Source organism: Narcine bancroftii, chromosome 1, assembly GCF_036971445.1.
Source record: "Narcine bancroftii isolate sNarBan1 chromosome 1, sNarBan1.hap1, whole genome shotgun sequence".
Classification (NCBI taxonomy): Eukaryota; Metazoa; Chordata; class Chondrichthyes; order Torpediniformes; family Narcinidae; genus Narcine; species Narcine bancroftii.
Window position 1 is genome coordinate 136,661,660 of NC_091469.1, and position 24,376 is coordinate 136,686,035.

The following is a 24,376-nucleotide window of genomic DNA, read 5'->3' on the forward strand; positions in this document are numbered from 1 at the left end:
TACACATTTATTATCCAAATAGTGTTTGCCATATCATTTAATTTTGAAAGAGAAGTGTAGAATAACTGGATTTTTTTTAAAAATTTGTCCAATTGGCACAGTGTTCCTGTGATGTATGGGGTCCCGCCCCCCACCCCACCCCAACCGAGTGCTCTGATTCCCTTCCACATGCCAAAGTTATGCTTATTAGTCAGTTAGTTGGCTCCTGTGAATGGAGGCAGCTGGTGACTGAATCCAGGGAGTGGTCGGTCATGGATAACAGAATCAGTTACAAAGAGATAAGTAGGGGAATGGGATTGATGAGATAGCTTTGAAAGCTGACATAGTTTCAAGTGGATGAATGACCTCCTTCAATGTCATCTAGAAAGTGGTATTTAATAGTAGAAGATTGCATTTCAATTGGAAGCAAAAGTGATTCATAGAAATGCTGAGTCAAAGGCAAATGAATCTGAATAATAATAAAGTTGGCATATACATACTCTCCATGCACTCAGGGGCTGAATAATTTCCGTGCGAACAGAGCACATTAAATGAAAATTATTTATATTTTGTGTACATTGAGACATTAAATTGTTTTACGAAACAATGGAAAACACTAAGACATATCAAATCTGGGTGAAAGTGTTTGAAGATTGGGACAGAGGTAAATTGGGAAGGAGGTACTTCCCACAGTGCCTGAAACTTCCAGTGGAATGAGAATGACAGCGAGTGGATAATTAAAGGGCTGGAGATCATGGGTGGTGGTAAAGATAAAGTTGATTAGTTTAACTCCTTCTTCTTCTTTTCTTATTATTAATATTGGTTTCCTTCACTATGCATTATAAACTGAGCACATTGACAAAAATATTGTTTGGCATTGAGGTCCAGTTAGTGTAATGCCATCAACCTGTATTCAAATCTGGGGCTGTCTGTAAGGAGTTAGCACATTCTCCCTCTTATCTGTGTGGGTTTCCTCCAATAATGCAGGGTGTTTAAAGGTTGACTGGTGTATTTTGGGTGGCGCAAACTCATGGGCCAGAGGGCCTGTTACTGTGCTGTATGTCTACATTTAAAATTTAAAATAAAAGGGGTTAAGCAAATGGTGAAACTCATGTTGAAAACAGTGGAATTTAAATTAGCAATAATATAATATGTTAATATTTGGGTTTTTTCCCCCACACTCTGCTTGAGATGAACTTGGAGTCAAAACGAAACCACAGAAGTTCATTACCTCCTGGCTATTGTGATTAGTAGTATGATTGACAGCTTCTTCTCCATATGTAATATCCCTCTCACCCTCATATCTGTTTTTGACATAATATATCACACTGATCTCCTCCAGCATTTTTCTGCTGTCACCCAGTCCGGTGGATTTACACTTGCCTGATTTTTTTGTGTTATTGATGTAGTCACAGTTGGAGTTCACTTTCAGTGTTTTCTCTTGTGAAGCTAGTAATTGTTTTTACAGAGATATACCATTGAAGGTTGATATTTCAATGCACTCCCAAAGGAAGTTGTGAAACCAGTTTCAATTACCATTTATTTTTGACAAACATTTAAATATGCAAAGATTAGAAGGATACAGCAAAAAATGTTGGCAAAGGCACCAGAGTTTCCATTTTCCTTCCTCTTGAAGGGCCTAAACTTGAAATGTTGACTGACCATTTCTAACCATCCTGACTAATTGAATCCCTCCAACATCTTTTTGTTCACTTAAGCTTCCAGCATCTATAGTTTAAACATTTCAATAATATTTCTTCATCTTTATAATTATTTCCAAAGTAACCTTTTACAAAACATCTGCTTGGACACTCATTTTCCTTTCTCAGAACTCTGCAAATTTACACACTTTACATGATATAGTTCATGTTAACCTTTCTTGCAGAATAGTCATTTTCAAATTTCCCATAATGCAGCCCAATTGTCAGAACTTTGCTCATTCACATAACCTATCAATATCACTTCGTCCCCGCCACACATCCTCTTCATAAATTGCTCTCCATTCCTTTTCCAAGAAGGAGAATTTCATCGTAAGAGCAGTGTCTTAAACAAAATATCTCCCACAAAACTTCACTATTCCAGCTGCTCTTGGAATTCATTAAAAAAATGAATGAATGAATTAATTGGAATTAATTAAAATTAGCTTGGTGTTCAAATCTGCGCTAAGCCACAGAGGAATTTCAATCTATGACCTCCAATAACTCACAAATGACAATTCGCTCTTGTTTATTAATAGCAGATAAATCTCACGTGCTTTTGAAGTTCAATTATACATAAATAATTTCACGAAATTTATTCCCAGACAGAAAGTAATCTGAATAATTAAACCTCTTGCTCAGTAATGAGATGAAAGCAGGTGTATATTCAATGGAATCTTGGCTGGGCGAATCTTAAAACTCATTTAATTGAATAAAGCATTTTATATTTTGACTAAGAAAACCTCCAAGTCAAAATGACACTAACATTTCTATAAATCAATGTGAAATGTATGAATAAGTCATCCCTGTCTCTGTAAGATTTCTTTCAATAAAGATCTTTAATATCAACAGGGATCTTGGCAAATGCTGCATTTAATTTTAAGTAGTATAAATGTGACAACAATCACATATTATAACAAAATAAAAAAGAGAAAATATCAGGTTTGTCAGCAGGTATAGTGCATCTGCGAGAAGGGAAATTTTCAAGTTGAAGCCCCTTTGTGAGAACAACAGGTTCTCTAGAGATTCTCTTGAAGGTTATTCAACCTGAAACATTAACTTTGATTCTCTTTCCTGATTTGCTGAGTGTTTCCAAAGTTTGACTTGAAATTTATTTTAGATTTCTTTTTAAAATATTTTTATTAATATTTAAAGTATAAAAAATTGAACAATACAAGGATACAATCTGCAACATAATTAAAATAAAAGGAAAAAAATCCAAATATAAACACAATTCAAAAATCCAATGCACATTGGTTATAGTCTAGCAAAACCTAACATCAAAAAACCAACCCAAAGGAGAAAATAAAGGAAAGAAAATATGAAATTATAAATTCTTTTCAAGAAACATAAAATTTCTTTTTACAATTCTCTTTCCATCTCTTCTCCTATAATAATTTTATCAATGTTTACATTAAAAAAACAGTTATCTATTTTATTATCAAAATCAAAAGAAATAAATTTATTTTAGATTTCTAACATTTTCAATTAATATTAAAACAAAATGAATCTTTAATGTTTTCTTTTCTGAACCACCTGATGAGAAGATATCTCAAGATAAACTCACATGTCCAGTTACCATATAATTAAGACAATTAAAATGTCTCCGTACCCTGCGCTTAATTCCTTTGTCACCAACTCTGCAGGTTCATGCCAATACAAAGGACAGTGAAATATCTTAATGAGTGAAGCATCATGTGTAGAAATGGTAAGGAAACCAACCAAATTAGAGTGACCTCAGCTTCCATGGTTAATGAAAAATATTTTCAATTACTTTAGCTTATTTTGATGAACTCAGTTTGAAATCAGAAGACATCATAAAATTGTTTAGAACAATCCTTCAGTTAGTCGATCAAACCATATTCCCAAAGTACATATGTGCCCAAACATTTACCACTTCTCCACCAGATGAATTAATGATTTTACCTGAATTCCAAGTAGCCTTTCATTTTCACTTCACATTAACACATTTTAACATTTTTAACCAACTCAATAAGATCCTGCTGTTCATTTTCGAGTTTAATGATCCATATTCTATTTTTTTCTTTCAATATCAAAGGAAGCCATTCTGCCTGTTGTACTTTAGCCCCTAATCTCTTCTCTCTGCATTGCAGATTCACCAGTATACCACATGAAATTTGGACTGAGCAATTAACCCACACTTCTTTGAGATTTGGGTAAAAACTAAGAGAAAGGAAAGCAAACTGGTCACAGTGGAAGCATGCAATCTCCACACTAAGGTGCAAGAGTGAATCTAGATCATTGGTATTGTGAGATGGCAGGCTCATCTGTCTGCATCACAGAAGTTCATGACCTAACCATCTTCTGAATCAAGAATGGGGCAGATTCCAACAGTACGGGATTGTGGTGCACTGAGGTAACAGCAAGCAAGCACAAAACTCAAAAAGCTGTCCAGAAGGCTTTATCCCAGTAAAGGTCTGAACACCAGTTCAAGCCTTGGTGGCTTCCCGTGTGACTGGCTCAGGAGGGGCCGGCTCAGGTCTATATAAAGCTGATTGACAGCCGGCCAGGTGGAGTCAGCCCCTTAGGTGGTACAGAGATCTCCCCTTGCAGTAGGCTGGTGGTCGTATCACCACAGGAATCATGTTGAAAATTGTCTTGCCATAATATACTGCCTATTTTAAGAATTTGCTCATCCAAGATTCTCTTTATTGAATTTATTACATTTCTTCATTAAGTATATTCTACACGTACAATCCATGATGGAGAAGAAAAAAAAATTTTGCCCACCCTATCAAACCTCTTGATAGTTGTGCCACAAAACTCTGCCCTGGATTGAAGATAGATGATTCCATTGTGACAGATAGAAATAATTTCATTTTTGTGATGAACTGCAGAGATCATAGGACTTTGAGATCAGAACAGAGGATTGGATTAAACCACATCTTGGTTTCTAAAAACATGATGTCAATCAAATATAAAAACATTAAAATTAGGCACTGTTATCTGGTGAAAATGTTCAAATCCCAACCAGAAGTGTCAAGCAATTAAAATACTCAAAATTAAGTCATCCTAGAATAATTCTCTTCAAAGGTGTCCGTAAAATTGTGGGGTTTTCCCAGATAGAAAAATAGATTATTTTCATTGATATCTATCTTTACATGGTTGGAAAGCTGGGAGTATATAATCCTGTGATCATTAGGGGATCAGAGGTGGAGAGTATGAGCAAATTTAAGTTATTGGGAGTCATTATCTCAGAGGATCTTTCCTGGACCCCATACACCAATGGCATCATGAACAAAGCCCATCAGCAGCTCGAGTTCCTCAGGAGTTTGAAGAGGTTGGGTATGAGATCAGAAACCCTAGCAAATTTCTACAGAAGGTGTGCTGTCCTGCTGCATCACGGTCTGGTATGGGAACACCAATACCCCTGAGCGTAAAGCCCTCCAAAAGATAGTGGATGCAGCCCAGGACATTATAGGCAAAATCCTCCCCACTATTAGGGAACATTGCCATTGGAGAGCAGCAGCAGCAATCATCAAAGACCCTCACCCCCCAGCACATGCTCTGTTCTCACTGCTGCCATCAAGAAAGAGGTAGAGGTGTCATAAGACTCACACCACCAGATTCAGGAACAGCTATTACCCCTCTACCATCAGAATCACAAATTCAATTAAGGACTCTTACTTGTGCACTTTATTGATTTTCTTTGTTCTTTCTGTTTTTCCTCTTTTTTCATATATTGTTATTAATTATATCTTTTTTTTTAGAGATAGTTCACACCCTAAACTGATCTAAAATTTTTTTATGATATATTTTTATTCTGTAATATTATTGTTTAATATCTCTGTATTAATTCATTACTTACTATGTATTTTTTATATCTCTTTGAACTGTATGTGTTTATAAATTATGATAATAATAAAAAGATTGAAAAAGAAAGAAAAGCAGTGGAAAGTGTTAAGATTTTCAAGTTCCTTTCTGACGATCTGTCCTGGGGCCTCAATGGCAATGCAATCATGTAGATGACTCACTAGCGATAAGGAGTTTAAGGAGATTTGGTATGTCACCAAAGACTCTCAAAGGCTTCTACAGATATGCTATGAAGAGTATTCTGGCTAATTGCATCATTGCCTTGTATGGAGGTGTCAATGTTCAGCATAAGGAAATTCTCCAGTACGTGGTTAACTCATCCCATGTCAGTCTTACCTCCTTCAAGGTCATCTACAAGAGGTGGTGTCTAAAGAAAGCAGCATCTATCCTCAAGATCCCCCACCACTCAGGCCATGCCCTCTTCACACTGCGACCATAAGGAAGGAGGTACAGAGCTTGAAGATGGCACAAGGACAGCTTCATCCCCTCTGCCATCAGATTTCTGAATGGACAATGAACCACTGAAACTACCTCACTTTTGAACTCATTTATTTATTTTTAAATGTAATTTTTACGGCAATATTTGCATTGAAATACTGCTGCCAGTTTTATTTTCCAGCATCTGTAGTTTTTCTTGTTTGCCTTGGTTAACTCCTTTTTTCAATCAAACATTCTGCATCTCTAACTACTTTCTTTTTAATGAGGATTCTGTCATTGTAATTATGTTGTTTCACAATATTCCAAGTGCACCCTGACCATTTGTTACATGATTTCCCACACATGTATTCAGTGAAGGCAAGCATTCCATACATCTTCCTCATAGTTCAGGAACTATGTTCTTGACCCCAGGATTTCTCTGTTCAAGAAAGCTCTTCAGGGTCCTGCCATTCACAGTGTATGTCCTTTTGTGAGTTCAAATTCCCAAAAGGAATCACTTTGTACTGGCTAGAGCCTCTCCCTCTCAAACGTTGTATGGGAGTTTCTTTGCTGTATTACACTGGTAGAAAGCCGAACATTGCATGACACTTTGAATGGTATTTTTAGAAATGTTTATGAATCTGCAGATTACTTTTTCTGAATGACTTTTGAGGAAGATTCAGGAAATCAAAATCATGGAGGAAAATGATGCCAAATCGCAATGCAAAAAGCACAAAACTAAATATAGGAAAACTATGAACTCCTTTGACATAGTGGATGGTACACCAGTTGTCTTTGTCTAAAATTGGAAACAGCAATCTTGTCTTTGAAGTTGCTAAATTATTTAATTCTATTTGCTGTTCTTTCAGAAGTTGTTTACATTAGCATTATGCTTTCTATATTCATACGGAAGGTTTCTAAAATTCTATTTTTTTGCCTTGTCATAAGATATCCCAAAGAGACATTCAAACCAAATAAAAAGTTTTGCCATATGGCTTTAAATTCAGATGATCCAGAGATCTAAAGTGGAATACAGAGAGAGATAAACCCATTCTGCGACATCTCCAGCCCATTAATTTAAGGATTCTCCCACTGATCTCGAGAAAGCGATTGAAGACCAAAATAAGCATGAAACTGATGCATGAATTCCACCTTGACACTCCCTCTAATCATACTTTGGGAAGAATTGGTTGGTTTTACATGTTGAGGAATGCCTGAGGAAAGTTGTCCTTGTACTTAAGGCCTTTGGAGTAGAATATGAAGTAGACACAGCAAGAAAGGTGCCAATGTCCATTTGATAGATGTGGTTTGACAATAAGCAGAAAGCATGAAAGCCATCAAAAGCAGTTGGATTTTTTTTTACCACCAGTCTGTCTGGGAGTGAGGTGTCACTTGGAAAATATAATGATCTAAATACAGAAATTCAGGGAGATTGGATTATACTAAACTTGGGCCCAAATGGAAAACATTGTAAAGAACATATTAACAGAACAATGTTCATACTAACATACAAACTAGGAACTGTCTAGTCCCTTAACCCAGCTCCATCATTTAAATAAAGATATGGTAAATCTGACTGTAACACTTCATTCCCACGAAGCCTGGGTCAGTCAGTCAGATACATAGACTTGAATGAAAATGCAAGAAGTGTCATTGACTTCATCAAAACCTGTGTGGATGATGTGTGGATGTACCCACGTGCACATACTGGGTTTTCCCCAACCAGAAGCCCTGGATTAATTAGAGAATCTGCATCCTGCTGAGGGCGAGAACAAGGGTGTTTAAGGTGCAGATCGAAATATTTACAAGAAGTCCAGATACAGCTGGATCCTTGACTTTCTGACCACAGTCAGTACGAATTGGAAACAATGCCTCCTCCTCACTGATCATCAACGCATGTGCACCCCAAGGATGCATGCATAGCCCACTGTGCTATGCATTACATACCCATGACTGTGTGGCCAGTGTTAGGTCTGCTTTGTTCATGAATGAGTGAGACAAACACCAGGCTGAGTCGAAATCAGGGTTCTTTGTTCTTTATTACCGGATTGTAACACTTGCGACCAACCATGTTAGTCGGAGAATGCATTCTGCCGTTATCAGCAAAATGGTGATTTTTTATACCCTTGGATATGTGCTTAGAACATCATCATATCATTACTTGTCCAATGACTAAAACTGTTGCTATCCTTTCCCTGCTAGCTTCCTGCCTCTCAATCCATCAATGTCTCTCTTATCTTGTAAGTACAAGGATGCATTCACATCTTGTTACAGCCCTGTACATTCCCATCTCATGATGTTTTACCTAACAGGAGTACAAGGACACCTCCCCTTCTTGTTACAGCCCTGTACAGGGTAACTCCTTACACATTCCCATCTCATGATGTTTTACCTTACACCAGGCACAATTCCAGTGTCATCTACAAGTTTGCTTTTGACACTACAGTCATCAGTAGAATCACAAACAGCAATGAGGAAGGTTACAGGAAGGAGATAAATCAGCTTGCTGATTGGTGTAACAACAACAACCTTGCGCTCAGTGTTAGCAAGACTGAGAAGATGACTGTGAAATCAGGGGAACATGACCTAGTTCTGATCAGGGGCTCAGTAGGGTCAAGAACTTCAAATTTCTGAGTCTCTGCATCTCTGAGGGTCTGCCCTGGAGCCTCTACATTGATGGGTCGCCAGCAGCTAAACTTTGTGATGTGCCTGAGGCGGTTCAGTAATGTCACCAAAGATTCTTGTAAATCTCTGCAGGTGGACTGTGGAAAGCATTTTGGCAGGTTGCATCACTGCCTGGTATGGAGGCGCCAACTCCCAGGACAAGAGTAAACTCCAGAGGTTTGTTAACTTGACCTGTGACATCACAGGCACCGGACTTCATTCCAACGAGGACATCTACATGAGGTGATGTCTTATAAAAGCAGCCTCTATCCTCAAAGACCCCCACCATGTAGGTCATGCCCTCTTCACTCTGCTACCATTGGGGAAAAGACGAGCACTCAGCGGCACAAGGACAACTTCTTCCCCACTGCCATCAGATTCCTGAATAATTAATGAGCCAAAGAGATTGTCTGACTTTTCGTGCCCTAGTATTGTTATTATTTTCTTTTTTAATGTTATAAGATGGTTATAATATGTACGTTTTTGCATTGTGATGCTGCTATAAAACACTAAGTTTCATGACTTGTTCCTGACAATAAATTCTGATTCTGATCTTTAAAAGAAGTCCATGTATGACCTGTGGAAGGCCATCTCTAAAGCAAAGTGGCAACACCAGAGGACACTAGAGACAGAGAAAGATATGCGTAAGGTATGGCAGGGGGTGTAGGCCATTACAGCCTACAAAGCGAGGGCAAAAACCATCGATGGCTGTGATTCTTCATTATCCGATGAGCTGAACACCTTCTGTGCCCGCTTTAAGAAGAAGAACCAATTCGTGCCTACTAGAATACCTGAAAAGCCTGAGGACCCGATGATCTCTGTCTCTGTCAGAACATCATTCAAGAGGGTACTGCCCTGATGGCATTCCTGGCAGGGTACTAAAAATCTGCGCCAGCCAACTAGCCAGAGTGTTCACAGACATTTCCATCCTATTATTGCTGCAGTCAGAGGTTCCCACCTGCTTTAAAAGGGCATCAATCATCCCAGTATCAAAGAAGATAAGTGTGAGCTTCTTCAATGACTAACACCCAGTAGCACTAACTTCTACTGTGATGAAATGCTTTGAGCGGCTGGTCATGGCCAGAATTAAAAAGCAAAGATCTGGACCCGCTGCAATTTGCCTATAGATACAATCACTCCACAGAAGATGTAATATTGTTTATTTTCCACTCAGCTCTGGATCACCAAGAAAACAACTTAACTTATACATATGGCTGCTCTTCATCGACTACAGCTTACCCTTCAATATCATTATTCCCTCTGTGCTGGTCAAGAGCTACAAACTCTAGGCCTCTCTACCCCACTCTGCCACTGGATCCTTGACTTTCTTAATGGAAGACCACAGTCAGTATGAATTGGAAACAATGTCTCCTCCTCAGTGATTATCAACACAGGTGCACCCCAAGGATGTGTTCTTAGCCCACTGTGCTACTCATTATACATTAATGATTGTGTGGCAAGTCATAATTCCAAAGTTCTTTACAAGTTTGCCATTGAGACCACAGTTTACGATGGAATTACAAACAGCAATGAGGAAGTGTACAGGAAGGAGATAGATCAACTTGTGAATGGTGTAACGACAACCACCAGCACTCAACCTCAGGAAAGCCAAGGAGATGATAGTGGACTTCTGGAGGAAGTCGGGGAACACGACCCAGTCCTCATCGAGGGCTCGGCAGTGAAGAGGGTCAACAACGTCAAATTCCTGGACCTTAGAATATGTTCAGGGATGGGAATAGAATGAATGAGAACAAGATTTGAATACATCAAGTTCAGATGAATAATACTTCATTCTATGCAAATCAAAGTTGTATATAGAATACATATGTCCAAAATTAGATTACCTCCTTTTTATCCTGATGTTGATCCACAATGTGACAAATGTAACATTTTTGAGGCCTCTCTGAATCATATGCCTTGAGAGTGTCCTGAACTACAAGAATATAGGGAACAATTCTTTAAAACTCTATTACAGATTTTTAGTATTAACTTAGAACCGTGTCCTTTTATTGCTTTGTTTGGTTATTCTCTAGATGAGAAGATTTCATTGAATTCAACTTAAAAATGAATAGTAGCTGTAACTTCATTGATGACCAATTTTAATAAGATGGAAAGACTCCATAGCACCAACTCATATGCAATGGTTACAGGATGTTATGTCTTGCTTGAGTTTGGAGAAAATTAGATATATAATGTTAAAGAGATCAAGGTTGAATTTGACAAGTTATGGGGCTCATTCATGGACCATTACTGTAATTTGATTACTAGGCAGGGGTGCTCAGGGTATTTTCTAAACGATGTCCGAGAGCTGATACTTGAATCTTTACAATTTATTTGCTGGTGACCGTGTTTAGTGGGAGGGGTTAAATCAGTATGGTTTTTTTTCTTTTGTTCTTACTTTTGTTTCTTTCTACAACTAGAAGAGATCATTCTATTTAGATAATCACACTGTACATCTCAATATTAGAATATGTCATTTTCATAAGGGCTTTTCACTTCTTTTGGGAATTATATAAATGTATAATTATATATGTGACTCAAATTCTGTATTGCATTATATAATAGCTTTATAACTAATGAATATCTGAACAATATAAGCATGTAATATTTCTATCAAATTAATACAAATATTTTAAAAAGAACTTAAAATTCCTAGTGTCATCATCTCAAAAGATCTGTCCCTAGACCCTCCATGTCGATGCAATCACAAAGAAGGCTCACCAGTGGCTATTCTTTGTGAGGTGACTGAGGAGATCTAGTATGTCACCGAAAACTCTTGAAAACTTCCACAGGTGTACCAAGGAGACCATTCTGGCTCTAAGACGCTGCTGCACGACACTCAATTTCATGACTTGTTCATGACAATAAATTCTTGTTCTAATTCTGATCACAATACATTGATTATTGTTACAAATGTAGTAAATTGAATACAAAATTTATATCTTCTTTTTAAATCAGTGTTGTTATTTGGAAGAATACCTTTTGTTTTCTTCACATTCCTGCACGAGAATGTCATCAATGTGTGAATTGGACCTGGCATACCAGGCGTCCCATTCATATTGGGCAACCCGACGTGCCGATTCAAAATGGATCAGCAATGATAATACCGCCCTAGGTCAATTGGGCCCATCCCCCACCAGTTCAGGAGTGTTCACACTGGCAAGTGAACTGGTAAAAATTACTGGGTTCAAGTGCCGGTATGAAAGGGACTGCAGAGTTTACCAGCAAGGAGCAGATCCTCTGGCCCAATTGGTCCATGATGACTGAGTTGACCTTCTGGGCTAGATAGCTATGGAGTTCTCTGTGTTTCATTCAAAATCTAATTTTCTGACATGCTCGTTCCATTTCTTAAGAATGAGCACAAATGAGTACATTAAAGTTACATGAATATACAATTGTAGGTACCGTGCAGCCATCCCATTAAGTGGTCAGATTTAAATTCCTTCTCATGCCCTGGTTTCACTAACTGATGTTAAATGGAATAAAGAAAGAAAAGTGAGTGGGCCTGGTGAAATATTGAAGTGACAGGGTTTAGAATGATTGGTCCACTAAAATCTTTCAAAATAATTATGCAGCAGGATGAAATCTAAACATCTCAAGCTGTCATGAATATTTTGTCATACAGTATGAGATTACCACCAAATACAAAGTTTCCCCTTGTACAAGGTTGGTTAAATTCTGACATTGATGTAGCAAACCTTTGAAGTATCGAAGGGTAATTTCCAATCTTAAAAAAATGAAGGTCGCCATTTATCCAGTGTACAGCAGTACGGCCCATGTAAATGACAAGATCAATATCTATCTTTTAAACAAGACAATGAAAGGACTGTACAGACACCAAATCAAAGTTCACCTGCTAACTGCAGGAGAAAGTTCAAGTCCCATTGATACTACTGATTTGGATTCTACGTAAGATTAAAGACTATTACTTCCTCTGAAGTCATTGTGTCACTCTTTAGTGAACCAATTTGAGCAATCTTTCACGTGTCTGATTGATGATGGGAGACTCTATTCATGAATATAACCCAAAATGGAGAAATGAAGTCACTAACTCCATTGTAAATTAATGAGAGAGGGGAGACAGAGAGAGAAGAGAGAGAGGGGAGACAGAGAGAGAGGGGAGACAGAGAGAGAGAGGGGAGACAGAGAGAGAGGGGAGACAGAGAGAGAGAGAGGGGAGACAGAGAGAGAGAGAGGGGAGACAGAGAGAGAAGACAGAGAGAGAGGGGAGACAGAGAGAGAGGGGAGACAGAGAGAGGGGAGACAGAGAGAGGGGAGACAGAGAGAGGGGAGACAGAGAGAGGGGAGACAGAGAGAGACAACTCACAATCTTCTCATGTATATATTTTGCTGAAAAAATCAGAAAGATCAAGTGTCTTCTCATTCTGGTACACTTTATGGAAGGAATTACTAAATAAATGTAGATTAGAAGTGATCTGGGCAAGAACAAATGCAGCATAACTCTCAGTAAAGATAGTGAATCATAAACTCAGAGAAAATAGCTGCAGGAGTAGGTCTTTCAGCCCTTAAAACTACTGTTTATGTGACCTCAGTACCCTACTCCTGCTTTCTCTCCATACCCCTTCATCCCTTCAGCTGTAAGAGCCACATCCAATTCCCATATGAATATATCTAACTACGATCTCTCTGCTGCAAAGAGTTTCACAAGTTCACAATTCTCCTCATCTCAATCTTAAATCCTCAGTTCCATTAGCCTGAGACTGTGGTGTTTTGTTCTAGACTGCTCCTCCAGCATTCTACCTGTGAATGTTTGGGTTTTGCTTTAGATTCTCTGGTTTCATGGGTGCTGGTAGATGGATTGGTTCCTGTAAATTTCTCCAGGGATAGTTAAGCATCAAAAATATCAAAAGGAATTTGATGGATGTATGAAAGAGAATAGGTGACTACAAAATAGGGACTGATGGTCTCCTTCCATGTCATAATGGTAGTCTTGATAGCAAAGTGTGCTCTTTTTTATGCCCAATTCACTGCAGCATGCCTGAATTAAAAAATTATCCCTCCTCTTGTTCATTCATCTTACAACATATAATCCAGCATTTTAACCCATCTATTCCATCCTGCCAAGCAATTTCATCAACCCCATTCACCAACTTTTATTGTTTATTCTCACAAGCCATCAGCTCCCTCGATTCACCCGTCACCTACCACTAAACAGGATCATTTAGAACCATAGAACATTACAACTCCAAAACAAACCCTTCAGCCCTTCTCGTCTCTTCTGAAAAATTATTCAGTTCAATCCCAATGACCTGCACCCAGTCCATATCCTTCCATACCCCTCCTATCTGTGTATCTGTCCATTTTTTTTTCTTAAATGTTAAAATCGAACTCGCATTCAAAATTGCAGCTGGCAGCTCACTTCACATTCCCCCTACTCTCTGCGTGATGAAGTTCCCCCTAATGTTCCTCTTAAACTTTTCCCCTTTCATCCTTAACCCATGTTCTCTGGTTTATATCTGACAGAAGCCAGTTATCCTAACGACTATCATATATAAGGAATATTGGAGAAAGAGTCTGCATTTGGGTGAGATGCGCAGAAGATGCAGAATGTTCCATTTGCAAGTCCTGTAAAATCCCGATTATACAGAATTCAAGAAACTGGCAGCCTTAAGCAACTGGCAACAACAAAAAATTGGAGACAATAAATGGGTAAAAAATCCAAACGTTTAAAATTGGCAACCCCTCATGGTTAGTTCACCAATCACACAACACACAATGTCAAGCAACCGGCAAATTCACTTATCCAGGATCTACCAATCCCCATAGGTGTCATATTCCAGGGATTTTAGTAAAAATGAATTGCTTAGCAAAAATGTTGACATATATTTGGAAGGATATGCTTACATTGGGGGCATGGTTCACACGGACAACTCCATACAGTCATACCTAGGTTGCTAGACCAAAGTGTAGCAGTGTTTATTGCCTTTAGCTAGTTTTTTTCTTGCTGGAGAAATGCATTTCAATAACATCAGAGAGAATGAATTATGATCAACCAAATGAGTCTAACCTTCAATTTCCTTATATTATTGGAAAGTCGATTTACTGCAACCTAGGAAATGTTTGACGGGCTCTGATAACTTAACTTGGGGCGACAGCCCACTCGTAGGGCGGATACTACTTCAAGCACTGTTAATCATTCATGAAGCCAAACACAAACTGCTGAAGGAACTCAGTGGGTCAAGAAGGATAAGTGGAAATATAAGATTGGTCAACATTTTGAGCTTCAACTCCTCAGCAAGACTGTGGAAACTTTATGCTCGAAACATTGACTATTTCTTTTTCTCTCACCGATGCTTCTTGACTCGCTGCGCTCCTCCAGCATACTGCGCTTGACTTCAGATTTCAACATCTGCAGTCTTCGGTGTGTCCCCAGTAAATCATTCATGGATCAATAACATCATTAGCAAGGTCAACCCGTCATTACCCCTCCTAATTGTTCCCCGAGCTGTGTCTTCCTGCTGCATTTCCAAAATCAGTCAACAGTAAATCACTTGGGAAGGTCTGAAGTTGCACTTAAAGGTGGCAGAGCTCCTTCCCTTTGGGACATTATGCACTTGACGGTTTAATGGTTAGCATTAGTGATCCTTGCTTTTCAATCACAAATGCACCAAATTATGTTCCCAAATTCAAATTCAAGTTTCCAGGGACTCTATGGTTAGTAGGGCAGTTAGTGCAATGCATTTACAGCACCAGTGACCCGGGCTCGAATCGGACACGGTCTAAAAGGAGTTTGTGCATTCTCCCTGTGCCTATGTGGGTTTCCTCCGGGTGCTCCGGTTTACTCCCACCCTTCCAAACTTACAGGGTGGAGTGAGGGGTGGTTGTAGATCACATGGGTGTAGATAGTTGGCACTGTCTTGTGGGATGGAAAGGCCTGTTACCGCGATGTATGTCTAAATTTAATTTTAATCTAAAAAAAAAAGATGTTTTAAGTCCTGGACATTCAATGCCCATCTCATTTCTTTTTCACTATTTTCCAGTATCATAGCAGAGTAAGTCACTTCAAGTAAAAGAGAATGCATACTAGACAATATTAAGGGGACCATCACAATACATCAATGGATTCTGAATCATTATAACTCACAAGGGGAAGAGGAAGAGCTCATAGTCAAGATTACAGAATGTGTTGCTTTGTCTACAAATACGTTGGACTGGATTTGTCCATTACAAATATGCAAATTAGAAACAAGAGTTGACCGCTTGAGCTAGCACAGACTTTATGAGTCAAATGGCTTCCTCTTTCATTATGATTCCATGAATAAAATAATTTCCAAATTATAACAAACTTAAAAAGAGAGGATTTTAAAATATCGCTCATTACTCACCACCTGGACATTGTAAGTGAACTATTGTTGAAGGCTTGGCTGAGATGGATCAGGATTTTTCAAACAAACTTGCGACAAAGCTCCTCCATGTAAATTCTGTACAAGAAGTAAACCATGCAGCAGATTAGAGATTGGGTATGGTTCATGCAGAGTTGTGAGAGAGTGTCCATTAGACAATTGACACGGCCCTAGATATGATGTAAACACCCATGCCAGAATTGATCAGAGTCACTTGGATTTTAACTTAAATTTCACAAGTATAATAATGTTTGCGGTCAGACTGAAGGTCGAATGAGAAGGGACAGGCTTTACGTTCATTTGTGAAGCAAAGGGATCGATTCAATTAAGATGACATGAGAGCAGTTATTGCAACATTATTACAGCACCAACGACCTGGGTTCTAATCTGCTGCTGTCTGTAAGGACTTTGTATATTCTCCCCTTGACCCGACTACAACTCATCCTTCAATACCATCAACACAGGATGTGTGCTTAGCCCATTGTTCTACTCATTGTACACCCATGACTATGTGGCCAGGCACAATTCCAATGCTATCTACAGTTGTCAGTGGAATCACAAATGGCAATGAGGAAGCATACAAGAGAGAGATAAGTCAGCTCATTGAATGGTGTAACGACTACAACCTTGCGCTCAAAGTTAGCAAAACCACATGATTGTGGAGTTCAGAAGGAAGTCAGAGGAAAACAACCCAGTCCTTATCGAGGGGTCAGTAGTGGAGAGGGTCAAGAACTTAAAATACCTGGGTGTCAAAATCTGAGGATCTGTCCTGGAGCCTGCACATTGATGCAATCACAAAAAAGGCTCACCAGCGGCTACACTTCGTGAGGTATCTAAGATTTGTTATGTCACCGAGAACGCTTGAAAACTTCTACAGGTGTACCGTGGAGACCATTCTGGCTGGTTGCATCACTGCTTCATGGTATGAGGCACTGATGTGGAGGCGCCAACTCTCAGGACAAGAATCAACTCCAGGGGTTTGTTAACTCGGCCTGTGACATCACAGGCACCAGACTTCACTCCATCGAGGACATCTACATGAGACAGTGTCTTTAAAAAAAAACACCTTCCATTCTAAAAGACCCCCACCACCCAGGCCACACCTTCTTCACTCAACTACTATTGGGGAAAAGATACAGGAGCCTCAAGACATGCACTCAACGGCACAAGGACAGCCTCTTCCCCACTGCCATCAGATTCCTGAATAATCAATGAACCAAAGTCACTGCCTTACATTTCATGCACAACTATTTTCTTTAATTGAAAGAAATGTTGCAAGATGGTTATAAGCATCGAATTTCATGACTCGTTCATGACAATAAATTCTAATTCTGACCTACGCAGGTTTTCTCCGATCCTCCAAAAGTGCCCAGGGTTGGTAAGTTATTGGGTGCAATTGGGCAGCATGGGTTTCATGGGTCAGAAGGGCCTTCCATCATGCAGTATGGTTAATTTTGTTAAAAATTATTCATAGGCGAACCAGTGCCGACGTTGAGATGTGATCAATGGTGGGAGAATTTCATTTGAGGGAACAAAGTGGTACCATTAGAGGTTGATCATTTAAAACTGAGTTTCACAGAAACTCTTTTTCACAGAATGTGATCAATGCCCGGAGGCATGTCATTGGATGTATTTTTTTAAAAATGCAGATACATTTGAATTTTGCACAGGAGAGATGAGCCCTGAGGCTGATCAATTTCATGGGAGGCTCGAGTGGCCAAATCCTTTGCTTATGTCCTTTTACTGTGAGATATTGGACATTTACACAGCATGATCTCCTCCTGGAACATGTCCCACTGACTGAGATCTGATAGTCATTTGATAATTAAAAGCTGTGTTATATAATTCTTAATGAAATCTGTCCCGATTATCTTCTATTGCTCTGAACCTGGTCTGACTGCCCACTTCAGAATAAAACTGGATGCAAAAAGTTCATGCAAATCTCTCCTCTGCTTCACCAAGAGCATGCACATTCAATGCAAAAAAAACATCCCTCTTCCCTGCCAAAATTTGATCCAAAATATATTTTTGAATCAACAATGCTGTCAAAATGCACGCACGGTCCCCAATCAATTAATATATATATATATACTGACTCGATTGCATCTTTTTTAAAATCTCTATTTGGAGCAGGTTTTTGCCCCTGAACTAAAACAGGATTTACTGCAATGTATGGAAAGAGTGTTTCAATGGTGATGCATTTTATCTAATCAAAGGTTGGACTTGAAAAAGATTTTTAAAAATTGAAGGGAGTTTGATTTTCTTAATTAGCATTAGAGAGCAATAAATAAAAATGGACTACAAAGATTTTACTTCCTGAATACATTTGGCTGTATTTTATGGATTTTAGCCTGCAAAAATCACTGTCAACATTTCTCATCACAAACTTTTCTTTTAAGATCTAATGTATATTTTGTGATTTTCTGTCTTTTTTAAGCATACACATCGATGAAGTGCAACATGTCTTTTAAAAATTATTTTTCTGCATTCGCACTTGGACGTCTTCCCTGCTGATTGTGGTGAAGTTAGTCACAAACATGGTGAAAGGTTTCACCAGGACATGGTGACTATGGAAAAGTGGTATCAGGGGAACTATAATACTGGCCGACTATTGTAGGACACTGACGCAAGAGGCATCAGATGCTGAGGACAAATGAAAATCAGCGGCAAAACATTTTTTTTGGTCAGTTGAACTAACGCAATGTGTCAACATCATTACGCGATTAAACATGCTAAATTCAATAAAAGTTAATTTCATGTTTCTCCAACTTTCTACGTGATACAGCAAATCTGAAATTATGTTTAAATTTAATTTTTTTTAAATTTAGATGTGCAGTACAGTAACAGGCCAATTGGGCCTACAAGACCTTGCAGCCCAATTTACACCCAATTATCCTATGCCCTGGTACATTTCGAATGGTGGAAGGAGACTATAGCCCCCCGGGGAAAACACTTGCAGACACAGGGAGAATGTATAAGCTCCTTACAGATAGCGTGGGATTTGAACCCATGTCCCAACAGCTGTAAAGGCGTTGCTCTAATCGCTACACCAGTCTTTCCTTGGTTTGTTCAGCTTGATCTTGTCTATCATAATCCCCAATTTGCTTTACGAAAGCAAACCTTTTGGGGGAAAAAAACTGTTGTTCAGTGTAATCAAATATATTTGTCTTTGATAAAGAGAGGCTACTGTAGAGCTCGTCGAAAGAACCAAAGACTTGTTGATCCAAACCAAGGCTTTTATTAGCAAAAGACAGGAGCTCTTCACAGGTGGCCGACCAGTCCGGAATGATCCGACCTGGCTAGGGACACAACCCTTTAAGGCCCAGACAATAGGTGTGACTTAGCTCTCAGCCAATCGCTGTAAGCACAGTCTAGATACAGTAACTATATACACTATGTACATTGGTGATAGATCTGTACTATCACAGCTACCACTTTATAGGATTCAACCTTTCATCTTCAATAAAATCAAAGCTCTTCCAGCCAATGGTTCATTATAAAATCTTCCACAGTAAGATTTTCAGACACACAAAAATATTTAACACCATACTGATATACATAAAACTTCCTATAAACATGATGAATATCATGTTGAATAATTAAATAAATGAATAGATTTTAATTTATTCCAAATTTTGTTGATCCTTGCACTTGATCTTAGCCAAAAGACCGAGAAGCCATTTGTTGGTCCTAGCAACCGTTTGGTCGTAGCGACCTGTGTGTCCCATTCATCTGAGGGATCAGTCATTCGACTGAAGAAAATTTTCTTTTCTTAGCACATTATAATTCTTTGTATCTTCTGCACAGGAGGATTATAGATGGTCAGTCATTAATTATATTCAATACCAAATTGATGGATTCTTAAAACGGAAATCAATTAATATGGGAAATATGTATAAAGTGATCAGCCATGGGGCTAAATCTAGTTGGATACCTTGATTTAACAGCCATGCTTACACAGGCCAGATGCAGAGCTGACCCTCCCACCCTGAGGTTGTACCCCATGAGGAACACTGAGGCCTCAAACAGGGAAGTTTTGAACAATTCACCCCTTCTTTGACCATTGCCTTCTCAGAGTTTGCCATTTGACAATGGAATGGGCTGCAAACATCCCTGCTTGAGGAATTGGAGCCACCTGCTGGACGACAAAACATTTACAGCCTCAGCGATGCCTCCACAAAGCATTAGCTTGAAAACATCCCTTGACAAAAACAGTTACCAGTTCTGGATTCTCTCAGTGCTGAAGAGAGGAGGGATTGAAAGAGATGTCTTAGTGAATTTATTTTTTAATAAACTTAGACATACAGCAGAATGCCAGACCCTACCAGCACAAATACACCAATTAACCTATAAATCTTGTTATTTTTTGGAGCTTGAGAGGAAATTGGAGAACCAGAGGAAACCCACATGAATGCAGAGTTTAAACTCCTTACAGACTGCACCAGATTCAAAACCTGATCATCGGTGCTGTAACAATATTGCACTAACCGCTATGCTATCCTTGCCACTCTATGTAATTCTAAAGCCCCATCTTGAAACATTCTTCATCCCAGGATATGTCATCAGCTGTTTGGGGAATAGGTGCCATAGAAGGGATCACTGCACAGGAAGAATTGTTGCCGAGCAAAATAAAACTGGGCTAACCAATTTTTAAGTTCCTTTTTACACCTTCTTTTCCCTGGAGCAAAGAGGGGTGACCACGCAGGATCCATTGATAGCAAAAGGAAGGCCTGAGGAAGGGCTTTGGCCTGAATCAACTGCCTTTTGCTTTCTATGGATGCTGCATGACCTGCTGTTTCTCTAGCAAAGAACAGAAACAGGCCCCTTCAGTCTGTGCAAACCATTTTTTTTTGCCTAATCCCACTGAGCTGCACCCAGTCCATAGCCATCCATACCTCTCCCATCCATATATCTGTCCAAGTTCTTCTTAAATGTTAAAATGAATAACTTGTTCCATACTCCCACCACTTTCTGTGTAAAGAGGTTCCCCCTTCATGTTCCTTCAAAGCATTTCCCCTTTCACTCTTAACCCATGTCCTCTGATTTGTATCTCACCTATCTTCAGTGGAAAAAGCCTATCTACATTTATTCTGTCCATGTCCCTTGTATCTCTTTCAAATCTCCCCTCATTCTTCTACTCTCCATGGAATAAAGTCCTAACCCGTTTATCCTTTCCCTGTACTCGTTCCTGAAGTCCAGACAACATTCTAGTACACCTTCTCTGAGCTCTTTCTATCTTACTTACTTGAGGGGTAAACTCATATGGATATGCAGGATTACGAGAGGCATGAAAAGTGTAGAGAGTGAAAGTTTCTTTTTTTCTGTGGTCAAGGTACCAACCATAAGAGAGCAGAGGTTTAAGGTGCAAGGAAGGGGTTTTAAATGGTAATTGAATCATAAGGTTTTTTTGTACAGAGGATGGTTAATATTTGGAACATACTGCCAGAGGAGATGGTGGAAACAATTGTATTTATGATGTTTAACATGCATTTAGACAAATCAGCAAGAAGTAAAACAATACAGGACTTGTGCAGGCAAATTGTATTGGGATTGATGGGTGAAAAGGTTGGTGTGAATATGATGGGCGGAAAGGTCTGTTTCTGTGCTGTACAATTATTCTGAGATAAAAATGTAATAATGTAATAATTTGTAATGAGATGACCTTGTCTCTTGTCATGGTCACACATTTTTGTGTGTGAGAGCACATTACCCAGTGTGATTTTTGAATTAGACTTTTACAAACTTTTAGCAAACAATGAGAAGCTGGGAGGGGCTCAGGAGATCAGGCAGTCTCCATAGAGAGTCAACGTTTAAGGTTGAGACACTTTATTGACACCAACATATTTTTGACTCGAGAAAGGGTCCCGATCAGAAACCTTGACTGTCCATTCCTCTCCATGAATGTTTACTGGACCTGCTGATCCCCGCATGGTTTCTTTCAGATACCAGCATCTGCATTTCTTGTTTAACACTGTTTTTTTTAACGTGCTGAACCTGTAAAAAAAATCTTTTTATAAATTTACATTATAATATAAAATTAGCTTAAAAAAATCACTTCAGGTACATTGTATGATAGCTTCAAAACTAACTAGATTCGATGAGAAAAAAATCAAAATATGGGCATCAGAGTGCGGGATCTCCTTATATTCCTGTGGCACATTAAGTTGAGCCCCGTAATGCTTCAGGGAAGCTGTGAAGTTGAGTGATTACACTGTGTTAACTCATGACCTGATTGTCCTACATTCAGAACACAAAATGCTCGTCTTTGTTCTTATAATGTTTCACCTAAGATTGGTAGAATAGAAATCAGCCGAAAAAAAAAACACCTGCATTTTCCTTCAAGACTGTAATTTTCATAATTTTTATTCCTCTTCTTGTATACATTTACTGTTGAAAAATCTTGAAGCATATTCAAATTTGTTCCACTAATCCTACTCCCTCAACAGAAGATAAAATTATACTTATTTTTTTGGAATATTTAACAGGAAATTTAAGTTATTGGCAAATAAACCAATGCAAAATGTAATAACATTTATGTTACATTTGGTTTACTATTTATTATATACATATATAATATATATATCTATATTACATATTGTTTTTCATGTTTATGCGTTATATCTGTATGTTACATGCTTTTGCACCAAGGACTGGAGAATACTGTTTGTTGGGTTGAGCTTGGACAATCGCATGATAACAAAAATTGAATTTGAATTTGAACTTGATCTTGGAATAACGTGACAGAGAGTTCCAGAGATGGCAGGTTTGCCATCTGAGGAGACATTGGGGAGATTTGACTTGAATTCAATTCTTTGTCATCATGTGTACTGAGCTGCAGTAAATAGCTTTGTTTTGTGTGTAATTGAGGCAAGTTAATTTATACTTAAGTACGTTACTCAGAAATGTTGGAGAAACTCAGCAAGTCATGTAGCTTTATTTACATAGCAGAGAAAAAGTCACAAATATTTCAGGCCTGAGCCCAACAATAGGTAAAAACGAACGTGCAGGATATAAAATAAAATAGGGCAGACTAGTATTGCAAGAACCAAGATGAGGTGAAGTCCCAAGGGCTGTAAATCTGTCGAAGCCATTGCCACATGTGAAGGCTGAGTCATTTGGTATATTCAAAGCAGAGATTGATAAATTCTTAATCAAAGATTAGAAGATGACAAAAAATTGGGTTGAATGGAAATGAATAAAAGTGCAACGTGTCGAGAAAGGTACAATTAAAGCAGTGCAAGGGGACCATCTTTTTACCAATGAGAGCACCATTTCTCTCCAGTTTAGAAGAGTTAAAGAGCATTGCAATACAACTTCAATGTTCTTCCAAAGCAGATGCAGGTTGGAATCTTCCCCCAAAGAGGCCGAGGGGTTTCAGAATAAAGGGTGATTTGTTTGTTGCTCCAGATTCTGGCATCTACAATCTCTTGCGTCTCCATCTTCCACTTAGCACATGGGAATCACATTCACTTTATAAAGGACTGACGAACAATGGCTCTCAGTCATTCAGCATGTTGATTTTAAATTCTCACTCATCTTTCCAAGACTTTCCGTTCCCACAAATCTTCAATAATATCCTCCGATCTACCCAGATCATCATTCTTCTCCACTTCCAGTTTCCTGATCAGATTTTAGTGGTTGGCACACATCAGCAATCCAGGTTCAAATCCAGAACTATCTGTCAGGAGTTTGCATGTTCTCCCCAGGTCTGCATAGGTTTTCTCCAGGTTCTCTGCTTTCCTCCAACCCTTCAAAATTAACGGCATTGTAGGTTTATTGGATGTAATTTTGGTGGCACGTGCTTGTGGGCCGAAAAGGCCTGTTACTGTGCAGTACATCAAACTTGCATTTAATTTACCTTGAACTCTAAAATTCACCATTTATTCTCTTGAGGATAATCTTTTAAAAATTGATAGCTTGAGCAAGCTTTTGGTCACACGTTGAAGCATTCGATGAGGCTGAAGAACTTTTTTTGTACTTTTGCAACACACTTTCATGTTTTATTCAACTGAATGCACAATAAATGCAATTACAAACAAAAAGCAGCGGAGGGAATCAGCAGGTCAGGCGACATCCATGGGAGAGCAATGGACCATCAGCATTTCGAATTGGGACCCCGTCTCAAAATTCAAAGAAAAAGCATCCCACCCCAAACATTGATTGTTTATTTCTCACCACGGGCCCTGCCTAACCCGTTGACTCTCTTCTGTTCCTCTTCATTTGTTCATGGTTCGAAGATCAGCAGCTCTTGTGGTTTTTTTTAAATATAAAAGTTCTTAAATTCCCGCCACGTAAACTCATACCATGGTAACCAGTCTTCAGAAATAACACCCCATTTTATTTGCTGTCAGGAGGAGTTTACAACAAGATAGATTGTCCTTTGATCTCAGCTTTAACTGGTGATTGCTGACATTATTCCTA

The 24,376-nt window shown here is 38.8% G+C and overlaps 1 protein-coding gene across 10 annotated transcripts in view; it reads right to left on the minus strand.

Annotated features, from left to right (window-relative positions):
* Positions 1-24,376, minus strand: part of LOC138764513 (teneurin-3) — a 4,541,667-nt gene that overhangs the window by 2,402,600 nt on the left and 2,114,691 nt on the right. For all 10 annotated transcript variants that reach the window (XM_069940598.1, XM_069940580.1, XM_069940589.1 and 7 more), the window contains one exon: positions 15,938-16,033. The gene's annotated coding sequence lies outside the window, so the exon portion shown is untranslated. The remainder of the gene's footprint in view (positions 1-15,937; positions 16,034-24,376) is intronic.